Raw genomic sequence first — 13,495 nt, 5'->3', positions numbered from 1 at the left:
TTCAAACTGAAAAGTTATTTCAGACCAAAAAAAAAATGTTGTTTAGAAAATGTTGAAATGGGCCATTCTGATTGAATTTCTTTTTTCACAGCTGAGATAGGGTTGGCTTCAGCCATTCCTGCAGCTTCAGTTTTGATTAATTGGCATTTACCAGTGGAAAACGTTTTGTTAGAAAATTCTCAGCTGGTTCCACTTATCATAGAGGTGGAACCTTTGTTGGGAACCCAAAATTCATGTCCTGGGCTGAGCACTACTCAGCTAGGGTCAAGCTCTCCAAAATGCTGGTGATGGAGAGAATAGCTCTCTCCATACGAACCATTATAGCCTCCTCCTTCTGCATTTAGAAACCACTACTGGGTATAGTCACAGACTGATAAAACACCCATGCCGAAGAGCTATACTCTGGAGTGCCTCACTCTCAGATTAATGTTAATACTCCAACCCCAATCCAAGCACCCTATCCTTGCCATAGCCCTAGTAAAATATTTTAACCTCTGAACTAAATGCTCAAACCTATATGCAGCCCAAAGGGCTGGGCTGTCTGCTATGCTTCTGCACAGGCTTTCGACTGTGTGGGAATGGGTGAGGGGTTCAGTAGTCAGAGAGGCTGGTGTACTTCGCTCCACGTGGAGCCATGGCCAGTGAATTTTCGTAAGCTACCAGGGGACTAGATCCTACTCTTACAGAAGAAGGATAGATTCAATAATCCGTCAATAAGAGCTTTTCATCTCTGTTCCTCTATCCATTTCTTCTATACCATTGCCATTATTTGAATTCATACTCTATTGTTGAACAGACATTTGTGAACAAGAGGTTCACTGTATTAGCATCTCTTTCAATTGATAGACAGTCATTGTAACCTTTGTATTTCTGGGGGGAAAAAAGACAATTCAAGCGTGGTATTTTTAAAAGGAACAGTAGGAGAGTAATGGCAATGGAATCAACAATTTCAAAAAGAACTAGTCTACATGTGTCTGAAACACTATTGCACAGATATGTAGAGATTGAAGACAAAAGAGTTCAAAAGCATGAAATTGTCATTACTTTCCAGGAGACGGGGAAACAAGTGTCAAATCAAATGAGTTAGGTATGGGGTCTTGGAATCCATATAAAGCTGAGAAGAGAGAGGGATAGCATGTTATATTTCTGTGAAGAGTAATAGAAGACATGTCTGAAGCAAGTCTGGAAATTCATTGCTGCAAGATGTGCTTGGAATCTGTAAGCAACATATCTTCCCTGGGCATGGAGCTGGGTGATCCTTTTATGCGCTAAAAACATAAGATACGATGAAAGAAAAGAATTGCATTACATGTAAAGTATGCGAAAAAGCACCATGGGGGGCCTGAATGCTCCTGGATAGCAGTAAATGGAAGACAAACAAGACAAGGGGGTAGTGCAGGTATGAGGATAAGAGAGAGAAATAGAAGGAAATAGGAAAAGGTTGCAAGAAGACACACAGAAATAGAGGACTCAAAATGAAGGAAACAGGGAGTGGGAAGGAGGAAGAGATGAAGAATGAACAAATAAGGAAAGTGATAGATAAACTATAAATTTAAACAGGTCTCTTTCAACTTATTAAAATTTAAAATGTGCATTTAAATTACTTGGGAATCAAAATGGTCTATCCAGTTCATTGGCCAATGCCAGACGGTTCAAAAGAAGGTGACAATTATCTATAATGGGCTATTATGCAACAATGGCATGATAGCAAAGTTTCTTCCTCACTTTAGGGAGCTATTGATTTGCATACAGCCTGATATTCCTTTATAACTTTAATCTTATCTAATGTAACTCAGCTTATTATGTAACTTAGCTCATTATGTAACTTATTCATGTAACTGTCTAATCTGTTTTTGCATTCCACTAAATGCTTTGCCATACAGCAGTGGTTTTCAGCCTGTGGTCCGCGGTCCACTGGGGACCACAGACTATGTCTAAGGGGTCTGTGAAAAGTTGTCATTACCATAGAACAATGATTTTCAACCTGTGTCTATGACTAAGATTTCCAAAGGGGTCTGTACCTCCATTTGAAATTTTTTAGGCATCTGCAAGTGGAAAATGGTTGAAAACCACTGCCTTAGAGTGTCAGTGGGATTTGCAGGCCCATTTCTGTGTTAATTTAACATTTGTTGCCTTTTAAGTTCATTCTTCTTTCCTTGTTCTTGTATAAGGAAAGATGATAAATACAACCACCCATTGCACTGCTATATTCCTCATTATTTTACATGTTAGAATTGTGTCACTTCTTATACATCTCTTCTCTAAATTAAATCATTGTAATTAGAACAGGTTGAAAAGAGACATTTTTCACAAACATTTCTGTAAAAGTGTTTGTTTTTTCGTCAAAGTTTCAATTTTCACTAAATCTTTAAATCTCATGTGCAAGTCTTTCCACGTCAATAATCTCTTTCATTACCATCTCTGGATCTTTCCTCTTTCTGAAATTCTGCTATATCTTTTTGAGACTGGAATGAGCAAAATTAAATATAGTATACAAAGTGAGGAAGAACCACTGATTCATGTAACAACATTATATTTTCAGTATTTTTCTTTAGCCCTGTCTAAATGCAAACTGTTATCATATTTACTTTTTTTATTGCAACTGTGCATTGGGCATATGTTTTCAAGGCACTGTCAATAATAACATCTAAGGATTTTTCTTTTTCTTTGCATGAATTTAGAACCCATTAATGTGCATGAATAGTTTGAATTTTTCCTTCTAATATGCACTATTGTCCACTTTCCTACATCAAGTGGCATTTATCATCATCTTGCTCAATTGCCTAGTTTGGTAGGCCCTTCTGAAGTTCCTCACGATCCTATAAACCTAACTTGGGCACCCAAATTGGGTATGCAATTCCACATTTGGGCACTTAGGTGTCCTGTATCTATTTTTTGAGCATGCAACTTCAGAGCAGCTCACCTAATGTAGGAACCAAATTTGAAAATTACTGCATATGTCCAAATGCTTTTTATATCAATTATCTTTTTTTTTCTTGTTATCGAAAACCAAATATTTGATCCAAGTTTTTAAGCATACAAATCTATAGAAAAGTAGACTTGGCCAAATTAGAAAATAACTGTATCGATTACTTTGAAAAGATGGACACAGAAAGACAAGCAAGTGTTGTTAGAACTGGGGGTAGAATGGCAGTTCCACTTCAAAGAGGATTTTGATATTTTTAAAATTTGGATTAATTCAATTAGGAGCAAGCCCCCAAAACTTGGAAATTCTCAGTGAAAGGGAATTGCCACTCGGTCTGTTTGGGGTTCCCCCAAGACCTCTTCCACTCAGCTCCCCAAAAAACTCAGTTTGACTCCAGTCTCCTCATTCAGTTCCTTTATTTGGCATACAGCAAAGCTATGCTGAATTGATCAGACTCAAATGCATAAGGTGGATTCAAGGTACATCACAGATCCAAAGTCATAAAACAAAGCTTTTCTTTATATACATTTCTACCAGCACCAGTTTCTAACTATAATTTACATCACATACTTCATGACTGGCTTGTTTACTTTTCAGGAACCGTTACCTGTACAGCACACTCTGTCCAAGCATGATCTGGCCTCTACCTATCTGGTAGTTTAGTCTAGTTTACAAATACCAGGATTTTGCTGCTGATCTTAGTTAGCCATCCTGACTCCAACATATTGCTTTATATGACAACTTTATCTTCCATTCACCTTCCCAATCATGCCCACTAAGAAATAAGGCAAATTACTTACATCAAGTCATGATTACACTTCCACTCCATCTGTTTTCTTGTTTTTTATGTTCATATTCATTTCATTCTTATCATATTCCAATCTTCCTGTGCTCTCCTTTTCAAGTTTACCAACCAGAAACACATCCCCATGACCAGAGTAGTTATTATCATTTGAACCACCATTAATATTAGGCTCAAACTATGAACTGGGGGTGCAAGCTCACCTCCTCTTGTGCAGCCCACCAGGGTGTTTTCACTCCCTGTACAGTATTGTCCTCAATTTCTTGTTGCTCAGCTGTTAGTTGGGCAATCAGCAACAATTGCCCCATTTTTCTCTGTATTAAAATCAGTGGTGGTAATAGACAGTAGTTATGGGTACAATGAGATTTGTCACCAGTGATCCCTATTCTGTGTTGTCTGTCCTGTCTTCTGTCATATTTTCCTTAATCAGCACACTTGGCCATAGGACATGGGCCCCAATCTGAGTCAGGGAGGTGAGGTTCAGACAAAATCCATCCAGGCTCCCCTGGCATGGTGTTGTCCCAAATAAAAAGTTTTGGTTATCTAAAGCACATACTGGGTCTCCAAGCTTTTACCACCTCTTTCACTCTCTCCTTGATGATTAGTCAGGCCCAACCTTCCTCGCTGGTGGTCAGGATTATTTGCATTGAGCACTCAAAGCTATTTGTGTTTTATTTGTTCACAGCAAGCTGGGTTTATTTCATCTCCTCCTTGTGTGGCCATCTGCACACTGGGATAATGTTGTTTATAAGTTCCATTCTCTAGGGCAGTGTTTCCCAAACTTGGGACGCCGCTTGTTCAGGGAAAGCCCCTGGTGGGCCAGACTGGTTTGTTTACCTGCCGTGTCCGCAGGTTCGGCCGATCGCGACTCCCACTGGCTACGGTTCGCTGTGCCCGGCCAATGGGGACTGCGAGAAGTGGTGCAGGCCAAGGGACGTACTGGCCGCCCTTCCCGCAGCCCCTACTGGCCGGGCACAGCGAACCATGGCCAGTGGGAGCGGCGATCGGCCGAACCTGCAGAAGTGGCCGGTAAACAAACCGGCCCGTCCTGCCAGGGGCTTTCCCTGAACAAGCAGCATCCCAAGTTTGGGAAACACTGCTGTATGGTACCCATACTGTTAATATTCTTTAGGACTCTGTCCATCTAAAAATAGCAATTATAATTGGCAGAGTCAAATTATTATTTTCATGTGTTGCCCAAGGTCCTGGGCCTTCTAACCTTGCAAACTGCAAATTTTCTTCCCCGGTATTATAAATTCCCTTTTTCATTAGCATAGTCCAGGTCAGTGTGCTGTTTAACAATCCTGACCACTCCCCCAGCTTTATTTCTTCCATCACCTGACCTAACTGCAGTACCATATTTGCTACAAGCAATTGCTTGAGAAACATTATTATCATTCAATCAATCAATAATAATATTTTAAATGGATTAATATATTGTAAAGTTTTTGCAATGGAGTGCATATTGCTAATAGTTATTGCCTCTTGCTGTAAGGTTTAAGTACTAATCCTGCATCTTTAATGGCTTGTCCAAATCCAACAGTTAAGGAGCTAATTTTAAGGTTCAGTCCCTCAATGTCTGCAGAATTCCAGAGGGAGACCCCAGTTCCAGTGCCACTTAATATGCTTTGCTATCCCTCTTTGTTCTAGGATTTCTGTGTCCTTGAAATATGCCTTCCATCAGAACCTGCCATAATAGAATATGTGCTTTGATATTGTTACTGAACTGCTTCTTATACATGGCCAGGCAGCCCCCAGGCAATCTGTATCTTGTAAAAATTGACCACTGTTTCATGAGTGGGGTGTATAAAATACCATTTTCTGGCCACGGAGTGGTTATCGGACAAAATAAAGGGGAGGGAGGACAGTGTGGAATTGTATAGGGGTCTGAGGGGCTGTGGGCTCACAGCATTGAATCTCCCTCCACCAAAACAGGGAAGGGGAATTGATTATAATACCAACTGTCCATCCAGATCCAATGTCAAGTGCAATCATTTGTATACAAGCATAGCAGTAGCACTGAAATTCCAGTGCATGCCTATGACATTCCAAGGTGCAATTTAGAAGAGTGAGAGGTGTCACCACCTGCTCGGAAATCTTGGGTGCCTCACAATGCTGTGGTGCTGTAGCTCCCACCTAGGCCACCTACAGACAGCCAAACTGCATAGAGGTAACACCCTGAGCATCTGGGTATAGCTGAAGCCTGCCAGCCACTCTCCAGTCACACTCTGACTTCCACCAGCCTGTGTTATTACTTGCAGGCTGACCCCAACACACTCCCAGGCCTGAATTTTTCACCAAAAAACAAACAAACATGTGTTCTGCACTGTCCAGCCCTCTCCCAGACAGATCAGATATTATAGGTCCATTGTCCCTGTAAGGGGTCAATGTACAACAGTTTGCTACTTTAACAGGAGTTACCAAACAATTCAGTTTAAACACAATACTGGGTTAGTTTTGATTAAAGAATAAAACACATTTATTTGACTACAAAGAAATTGTAAGTGAGTATAAGTACAAGGTATTAAAGTCAGAAATGGTTACAAGATAAATTAAGATCAAATTTTTTTGAATAACTAAAACTTAACATAAGACTTGTTCAAGGTAAAATTCTTACCACAGGTTCCCAGGAACATTACTGACCAAATTCTCAAGTCAAGATCTGCCCCTAAAGTCCAAGGGGCTGGTTCCTTTGTCTTTTCAGGTGAAAGAGTGAGAGAGGGAGATAGAATGAATACCTGGAGTGTTTTGACCCTCACTTTTATAGTCCAGTCACCTTTTGAAATGCATTTTCCTGAGGGTTACCTATAGATAAAGTTCCTTCCAGCTGTGAGGAATGACACATGGGGTCTTGTTGTGAACGAGATTCCATGTTTTTGTTTTGTGACAACGTTCCTCTTCTGCCTTGGTGTGTCCTGCACTTATTGGCGGATTTGCTTGCCTCAGAGATTCACAGCAGCCCTCAGTTTGGTCACTTTTGCTAGTGGCTCAAACCTGGCATTCACTTAGCTAACCTCATCACTGGCCAGCATGCGAAAAGGAAGGAGAACAATCCCTGCAGTCTCTGCTGACACACCTAGTGGGTCAGGGTATAGGCCAGGGACCTTCCCCTCTGGTGGGACCCACAGTCCAGGTCACCTCCTCTTGTCTCAAATAGGGAGGTGAGGGGGATGGGGGTAACCTGAGCCCACTCTCTACTCCGGGTTCCAGCCCAGGGCCCTGTGGATTGCAACTGTCTACAGAGTCTCTTGTAACAGTTGCGTGACAGCTACAACTCCCTGGTCTCCTTACCCATGGCCTCCTCCCTACACCTTCTTTATCCTCACCACAGGACCTTCCTCCTGATGTCTGGTAACACTTGTACTTTGCAGTCCTCCAGCAGTACGCCTACTCACTCTCAGCTTCTTGCACCTCTTGCTCCCAGCTCCTCACACGTGCCTCACTAACTGAAGTGAGGTCCTTTTTAAAACCAGGTGCTCTGATGAGCCTGCCTGTCCTAATTGATTCTGGTAGCTTCTTAATTGGCTCCAGGTGTCCTAATTAGCCTGCCTTAATTGGTTCCAGCAACTTTCTGATTGTTCTGGAACAGCCCATTATCTTACTCAGGGAAATGGGATCTGCTTAATCTGGGGCTAATATATCTACCTTCTATCCCTCTCCTGTAGCCATCGGGCCTGACCCTGTCACAGTTTGTTAAAATGCACATCAATCTTTTGTTGTCCTGCCCCTCCTTTGTTGCCAAAGAAAAGGGTGATTGCTGACCGTTGATTGCCAATCAACTTTGATTATATCAGGCTAGAGGCATAAGCTTGTCCTTTGTCTTCAAGAAACTAGTTTATCCACTCCCCAGATCTGTCTGGTAAACACATTTCAATCATTACTTCAGCTTCTGTTCACAAGTTTACCTATAATGTTGCTTCATGCGTTTCATCATTATATAAATGACCAGTCAATTATTAGTTTTCAAATGATACCTCACACACCATATTTTGTACAAAGATTATTATAATAGTGAGTAGGATGTGAATAAAGGGGTGTATTCCATCAAAACGCCATACTTCCCTAAATCCACGTTGACCACCTGGACTTCAGTAGCTACCTTGATATTCCAGACTCACAATGACTGGAATTGCACAGCCCTTGAGGCTGCAGCTTGTTGCATGTCACAGAACATTCTGGACTGTATTCATACACCTTGTAGAAGCCTGGGATGGTAGATCACCTCTCTCTTTTATCATTGCAAGCATGGTACCATCGGAGTTTGCCTCAAAATCAGGTAAAAACCCATTCTCTGTCTTAGCAGCATGCTGACACCTTTTGGCCCTCTGAATGGATTGGAGTGGCCCGAATAGCTGTAAAGATTCACCACAGATCTAGTACTGCACCAAACCACAAGAGTACCTCCTATGTTAGAAACCACCATCTCTGCATGCATACAAATCAGCAAGACAAAGGGGGAAGAAACCATATTCTGCTTCTTTCTTTACCTACCTGTATGTGTTTTGAGCTGACTCATGTGGATCCAGCTCTGTCCTTCATTTCCCAGGTCTAACAAGTATATGGAGGGGCCAAGTAGATTCAACACCAAGTATGGACCATACCACTCTACCTTTGGGAAACAGTGCTAGGGAACTTAATCTGAATCATGACTTTGGATCCTACTTTATGTTTGGTTAGGTCTCCTTTGGCATCGAACCATGCCTTAGTCTGTTGTATTTCCACCCCATCTGCTTCCATTACACTCATTTGTACTTGTAAAATCTACATTTGCAAGTCCTGTACCCAGGCCTTCTGACAAGGCTACAGTAGCCAGATGGCCCAGAACAGGTTTAACCATATCCTCCCATAATCTCATTGGTCTCCCCATTAATGCCTCATAAGGGAAAAAACCTGTAGATCTGATTTCCCTAGCTCTGATGCACATTAAAACTAGCCATAGTACTTCATCCCAATTGCTATCTGTGTTATTTTACTCCCTTCTTGAGTTTAGTTTTAATGGTCCTGTTCATTCGCTCAACCTGTTCAGCTAACGCTAGATGATAGGGAACATGAAACTTCTGATGGATATTCAGCAGTGTGCATACTTCTTTGATGATGGACCCCCCAAATCCACTTCCATTGTCTGAATCAATTACCTTAGGAACCCCTGATTTGCAGAACAGATTGTACACTAGTAGTATTAATTTAGTTAAGGACGTCATATTTCTAATGGGGAAGGTCTTCATCCAATGTGAAAAAGCATCCGCCACTACCAACACATATGTTAGACCTTGGTGTTAAGAGCAATTCCCTAGTGTAATCTATTTGAATCCATTCCCATGAACCCCTGGATGCCTGTCTCATAAGAGTCACTCCACATTTTCTGTTAGTTGGATCATGTCTAGCACAAACCAGGCAAGTATCAGGAAGTTCCTTTAAGTCGTTTTCCCATTTGGGCTTGTCATAAATATAAAGGGAAGGGTAAACCCCTTTAAAATCTCTCCTGGCCAGAGGAAAAATCCTCTTACCTGTAAAGGGTTAAGAAGCTAAAGGTAACCTTGGTGGCACCTGACCAAAATGACCAAGGAGGAGCCAAGATACTTTCAAAAGCTGGGAGGAGGGAGAAAAACAAAGGGTCTGTGTCTGTCTGTATGCTGCTTTTGCCGGGGACAGAACAGGAATGGATTCTTAGAATTTAGTAAGTAATCTAGCTAGGTATGTGTTAGATTATGATTTCTTTAAATGGCTGAGAAAATAGCTGTGCTGAATAGAATGAATATTCCTGTCTGTGTGTCTTTTTCGTAACTTAAGGTTTTGCCCAGAGGGATTCTCTATGTTTTGAATCTAATTACCCTGTAAGGTATCTACCATCCTGATTTTACAGAGGTGATTCCTTTACTTCTATTAAAAGTCTTCTTGTAAGAAAACTGAATGCTTTTTCATTGTTCTAAGATCCAAGGGTTTGAGTCTCTGGTCACCTATGCAAATTGGTGAGGATTTTTACCAAACCTTCCCCAGGAAGTGGGGTGCAAGGGTTGGGAGGATTTTGGGGGGAAAGACGTGTCCAAACTACGTTTCCCAGTAAACCCAGATAAAGTTTGGTGGTGGCAGTGGAAATCCAAGGGTAAAACTTGGGGAAGTTTTAACCTAAGCTGGTAAAAGTAAGCTTAGGAGGTTTTCATGCAGGTCCCCACATCTGTACCCTAGAGTTCAGAGTGGGGAAGGAACCTTGGCAGGGCTACTATCCCATTTTTTGCCAGCCTGTCTTTGGCCTCTGCCTGTGTGGGGTGACCATCTACAGTTGATCCGTGCACACATAATAATAGATCTTTACACATATCCTGTGGTACAACCCATACCAACCCATCTTCTGATTTTACAGTAGGAGTCCTTGCTCTGTTACTAAGTCTTGACCTTCTACCTTTACTCCCTGGCTCTGAGCTTGCTTCCAGAATGGATCTAACTCCAAATCCTGTTTTTGAATGCTTTGCAACTGCTTCACTTTATCTTGTTGCTATAGTTGCTGACCCCATGTGAGAAATGCTACCAGGATAGCTTCCAAAGCATTATCCCACGGCCAGGGTGGTCCAGTGACTGCTTCATCTCTGGTTGCTAAGTCAGCTGCCTGGTTCCCTTTTGCCAGCAGCACCTTTCTTCTATGGGCCCAAGTTTCCTGTGTGTACATCCACTCCATCAAACCTCTTGGCAATACCATCCAACATTTGTCGCATAGTACTGAATTTAATCTCTCTTCCATCAATAGCCCAATACTTGTTCTGAGCCCACCAAGCTAGTGTAAGCAGAGTCTGAATGAATGCTTCCCTGACAGCTAGCTGGGAGGGGGTGAGACTCTGGGTGTGATTATGTAAATACAGTTTGCTCCTTCTTTGCTTGGATTTGCTTAGATATTCAGCAGATGGAGAGGTGTTTTGCTCATTGTAATCAACTTGGCTGGTGTTGGGTCACAAATCACATTAGTACTGAATGCAGGGGTAGTGAAATATGGTTAACAATGTTGTAATTATTGTGGGAATACAGGGAAGCAGAACTGTGCTTAACCTGTTCCAAATGGGGGTGGGGATCACTCTTAGCAGAGAGGACCTCGGTGAGCCAGGGGTTTGATTACCAAAGCCCTGTGAAAGTAAAGTGCGGGGGGGGGGTGACAGGAGTCCTGGTTAGGGAGCTGTACAATACCCCCCATCCCGTCCCCCGAGTCCTCTGTTGACTGGCTTAACCTGTTCTTTTCCACTGTTCAAAGAATAGAGCTAAATAGGCTTCATTAGGAGCCTCTTTTGTTATTTTAATTGCTCAATCAGAGCTGAAACCAGTTGTGATAGGACTGTGTTTCTGCCCTGCCTGCTGAGAGCCAAAATCACTTGAGATGGGGGAGCGTTTCTGCCCAGCCTTCAAAAGAGCTGAAAATCACTGAGACGCTGATGTGCAAAGGTCACAGCAGAGAGGCAGAAGGTGACTGACAGCTGGCGAATGAGTGACCAGTAGAGTGACGCAACAAGGGGGCAGTGGAGAGGCACGACGAGCAGCCAGCTGGGCGGGGGCGGAGGTCTCCATGAGCAGCAAGCAGCATGGCTGGTGAAGGAGCGCAACTAGAGCGGTGAGCAGGTGGCTGGTGAGTGGCCAGCAGAGCAAGTAAGATGCCTCTTTACCCTGCACCCTGGGTGGGAGGTGAACTCTGCAGATGCACCTCTGAACTCTGGGCCTGCACTGACCAAGGAAAGTCACTGTGAGTGGGGTGCAGAAAAGGTTTCAGGCATGTGAAATGGACTTTTGGGTTGCTGGACTTAAGAACCTGAGGGGAAATGGACATGGCTCAACCTATTTGGGGTGGGTCTTTTACTCATGGTTTATGATTATGAACCCTGTGTTTTCCCAAATTAATGCCAAATTACTTCCCTGTTTTTATTAAAAGTTTCTTTTCTACTCTCAGACTCTGTGCGTGCGAGTGGGGAAGTATTGCCTCTCAGAGGCACCTAGGGGTGGTGTCTAAATTTTCCCAGATTACTGGGTGGGGGCTGAAGCCAGTTCTGTGTTGTATCGATGGAAAGGAACCCCTAGATATTGAACCCAGTCCTAGTTGCTGCTGGCTCCACCTGGCAGATGGGTTATGCTAGCATTAATGCTGCTCCCCTGAGCACTGAATCTGGGTACAGAACTATGGTAAGCTTAGAGTGAAACCCCTTTGCTTCCATCAGCACATTAATAACTGCTGCTAATTCTGCATACTGAGCTGACTCCCACAATTTATGACCATTCCATCCTTTAGCTATATTGCTGACAGCTATACTTTCCTTTGCTCTTTTACATAGTGGCTACTGCTGTCCATATACCAAACTTCCTCTTTTTCTCTAACCTTGTTGGCATGCAGTTTCTTAAACATTGGATGCCAGGTGCTACTGGAGCTAACCTTACATTCATGTGGCTTTCCTTCTATGCAAATTTCTGCAATCCATTCCTTTGGTTCTTTAAGCTGAACCACCTCGATGTTGTCTCCTTGCAAAGCCAGCGTGCATCTCTAAATCCTTTCACTGCTTACTTGCCCAGCGGATACCTTTCCCTCTAGCAGTACCTTAAGGGGAGTATGGTGACTGACAATGAACACTTTCTGACTTCCTGCCAAGTATTTGTGCTTGATAATAGCCCAGTACACCGTCAACACAATCTTCTCACAGCAGTTGTACTTCAGTTCCACACTTTGCAGCAGTCGGGAGGCAAACGACACCGACCGATCCTGAACTACATATTGTTGCATAAACACCACCGCTAGATTGTTTGGAGTTACCACAGGATACACAAAAAATGGTTTTCTTGCATCCAGCCTTGCCAGCACTGTACCGCTCCTCAAAAGTTGTGTTTTTCCCCCCCAATTTAACCACTACTTCAATGTGTCCTTCCTGCTAATCCCAGTGAGGTGTCCATTCCAATTCATAAATGGGCTTGCTGTTTCAGTCTATGGGGCAGAATGCTCCCTGGAAACCCCTATTCCCAGAAAAGATGGTAGTGCCTGTTTGTCTGTGGGGAAGGGCAGTTTAGAAATTAACTTTGCCTTCTGGTGATCAATACTCCACCCTTCTTTACCTATGGAAATCCCTAGGAAGGTTACCTCTCTCCTAACCAATTGTGGGTTTTTCCGCTATTTAATTTTAATCCTGCCCACCGCAGACATTACAAAGCCTCCAACAAATCTTGTTTGTGCTTCTCCTGTATAGGGGAGTGTATCAATATGTCATCCATGTACTGGACAAGCCTGTCCAGACAAGGAAAGTCCTTGAGACACTGCTTAATGGGGAATAGTCAGAGAATCTTTTTATCCCTGGGGCCATACGGTCCATGCATATTTTACAGCCCTCCAATGTGAAAGCCTCTAATACTGACACTTTGGAGCTAGGGCGAGGGACTGGAACCCGATACTAACATCCAGTCAGAAAATCTACTTCATTCTAGGAGAGATTTTTGCAATTGTCTCTGGATAAGCTGCCATAATAGGAGCCATAGATTTTGCTCTATCATTTACACTCCTATAGTCAATCTCCACTCACCTTTCAGCTTCTACATTGCTCAGGATGTGGAATTACATACCGAGGACATTGGTTTTATTGCACCGTGTTCTAACAATGCCTCCACTGCCTCCTGAATTGGACCTGTGGATTCCTTAGGTATGGAATACTGCCTCTCGGGTGGTGGGTCCTGTCTTTCAAGTGAAATCTGGATGTCCATCCAACCACATTCCAGTTTGGACTTGACACGGACATCCCCAAAAGTTTTTACTAACT

This window comes from Chelonia mydas, chromosome 1 (genome assembly GCF_015237465.2).
Source record: "Chelonia mydas isolate rCheMyd1 chromosome 1, rCheMyd1.pri.v2, whole genome shotgun sequence".
Classification (NCBI taxonomy): Eukaryota; Metazoa; Chordata; order Testudines; family Cheloniidae; genus Chelonia; species Chelonia mydas.
Note: the sequence above shows the minus strand (reverse complement) of the source record.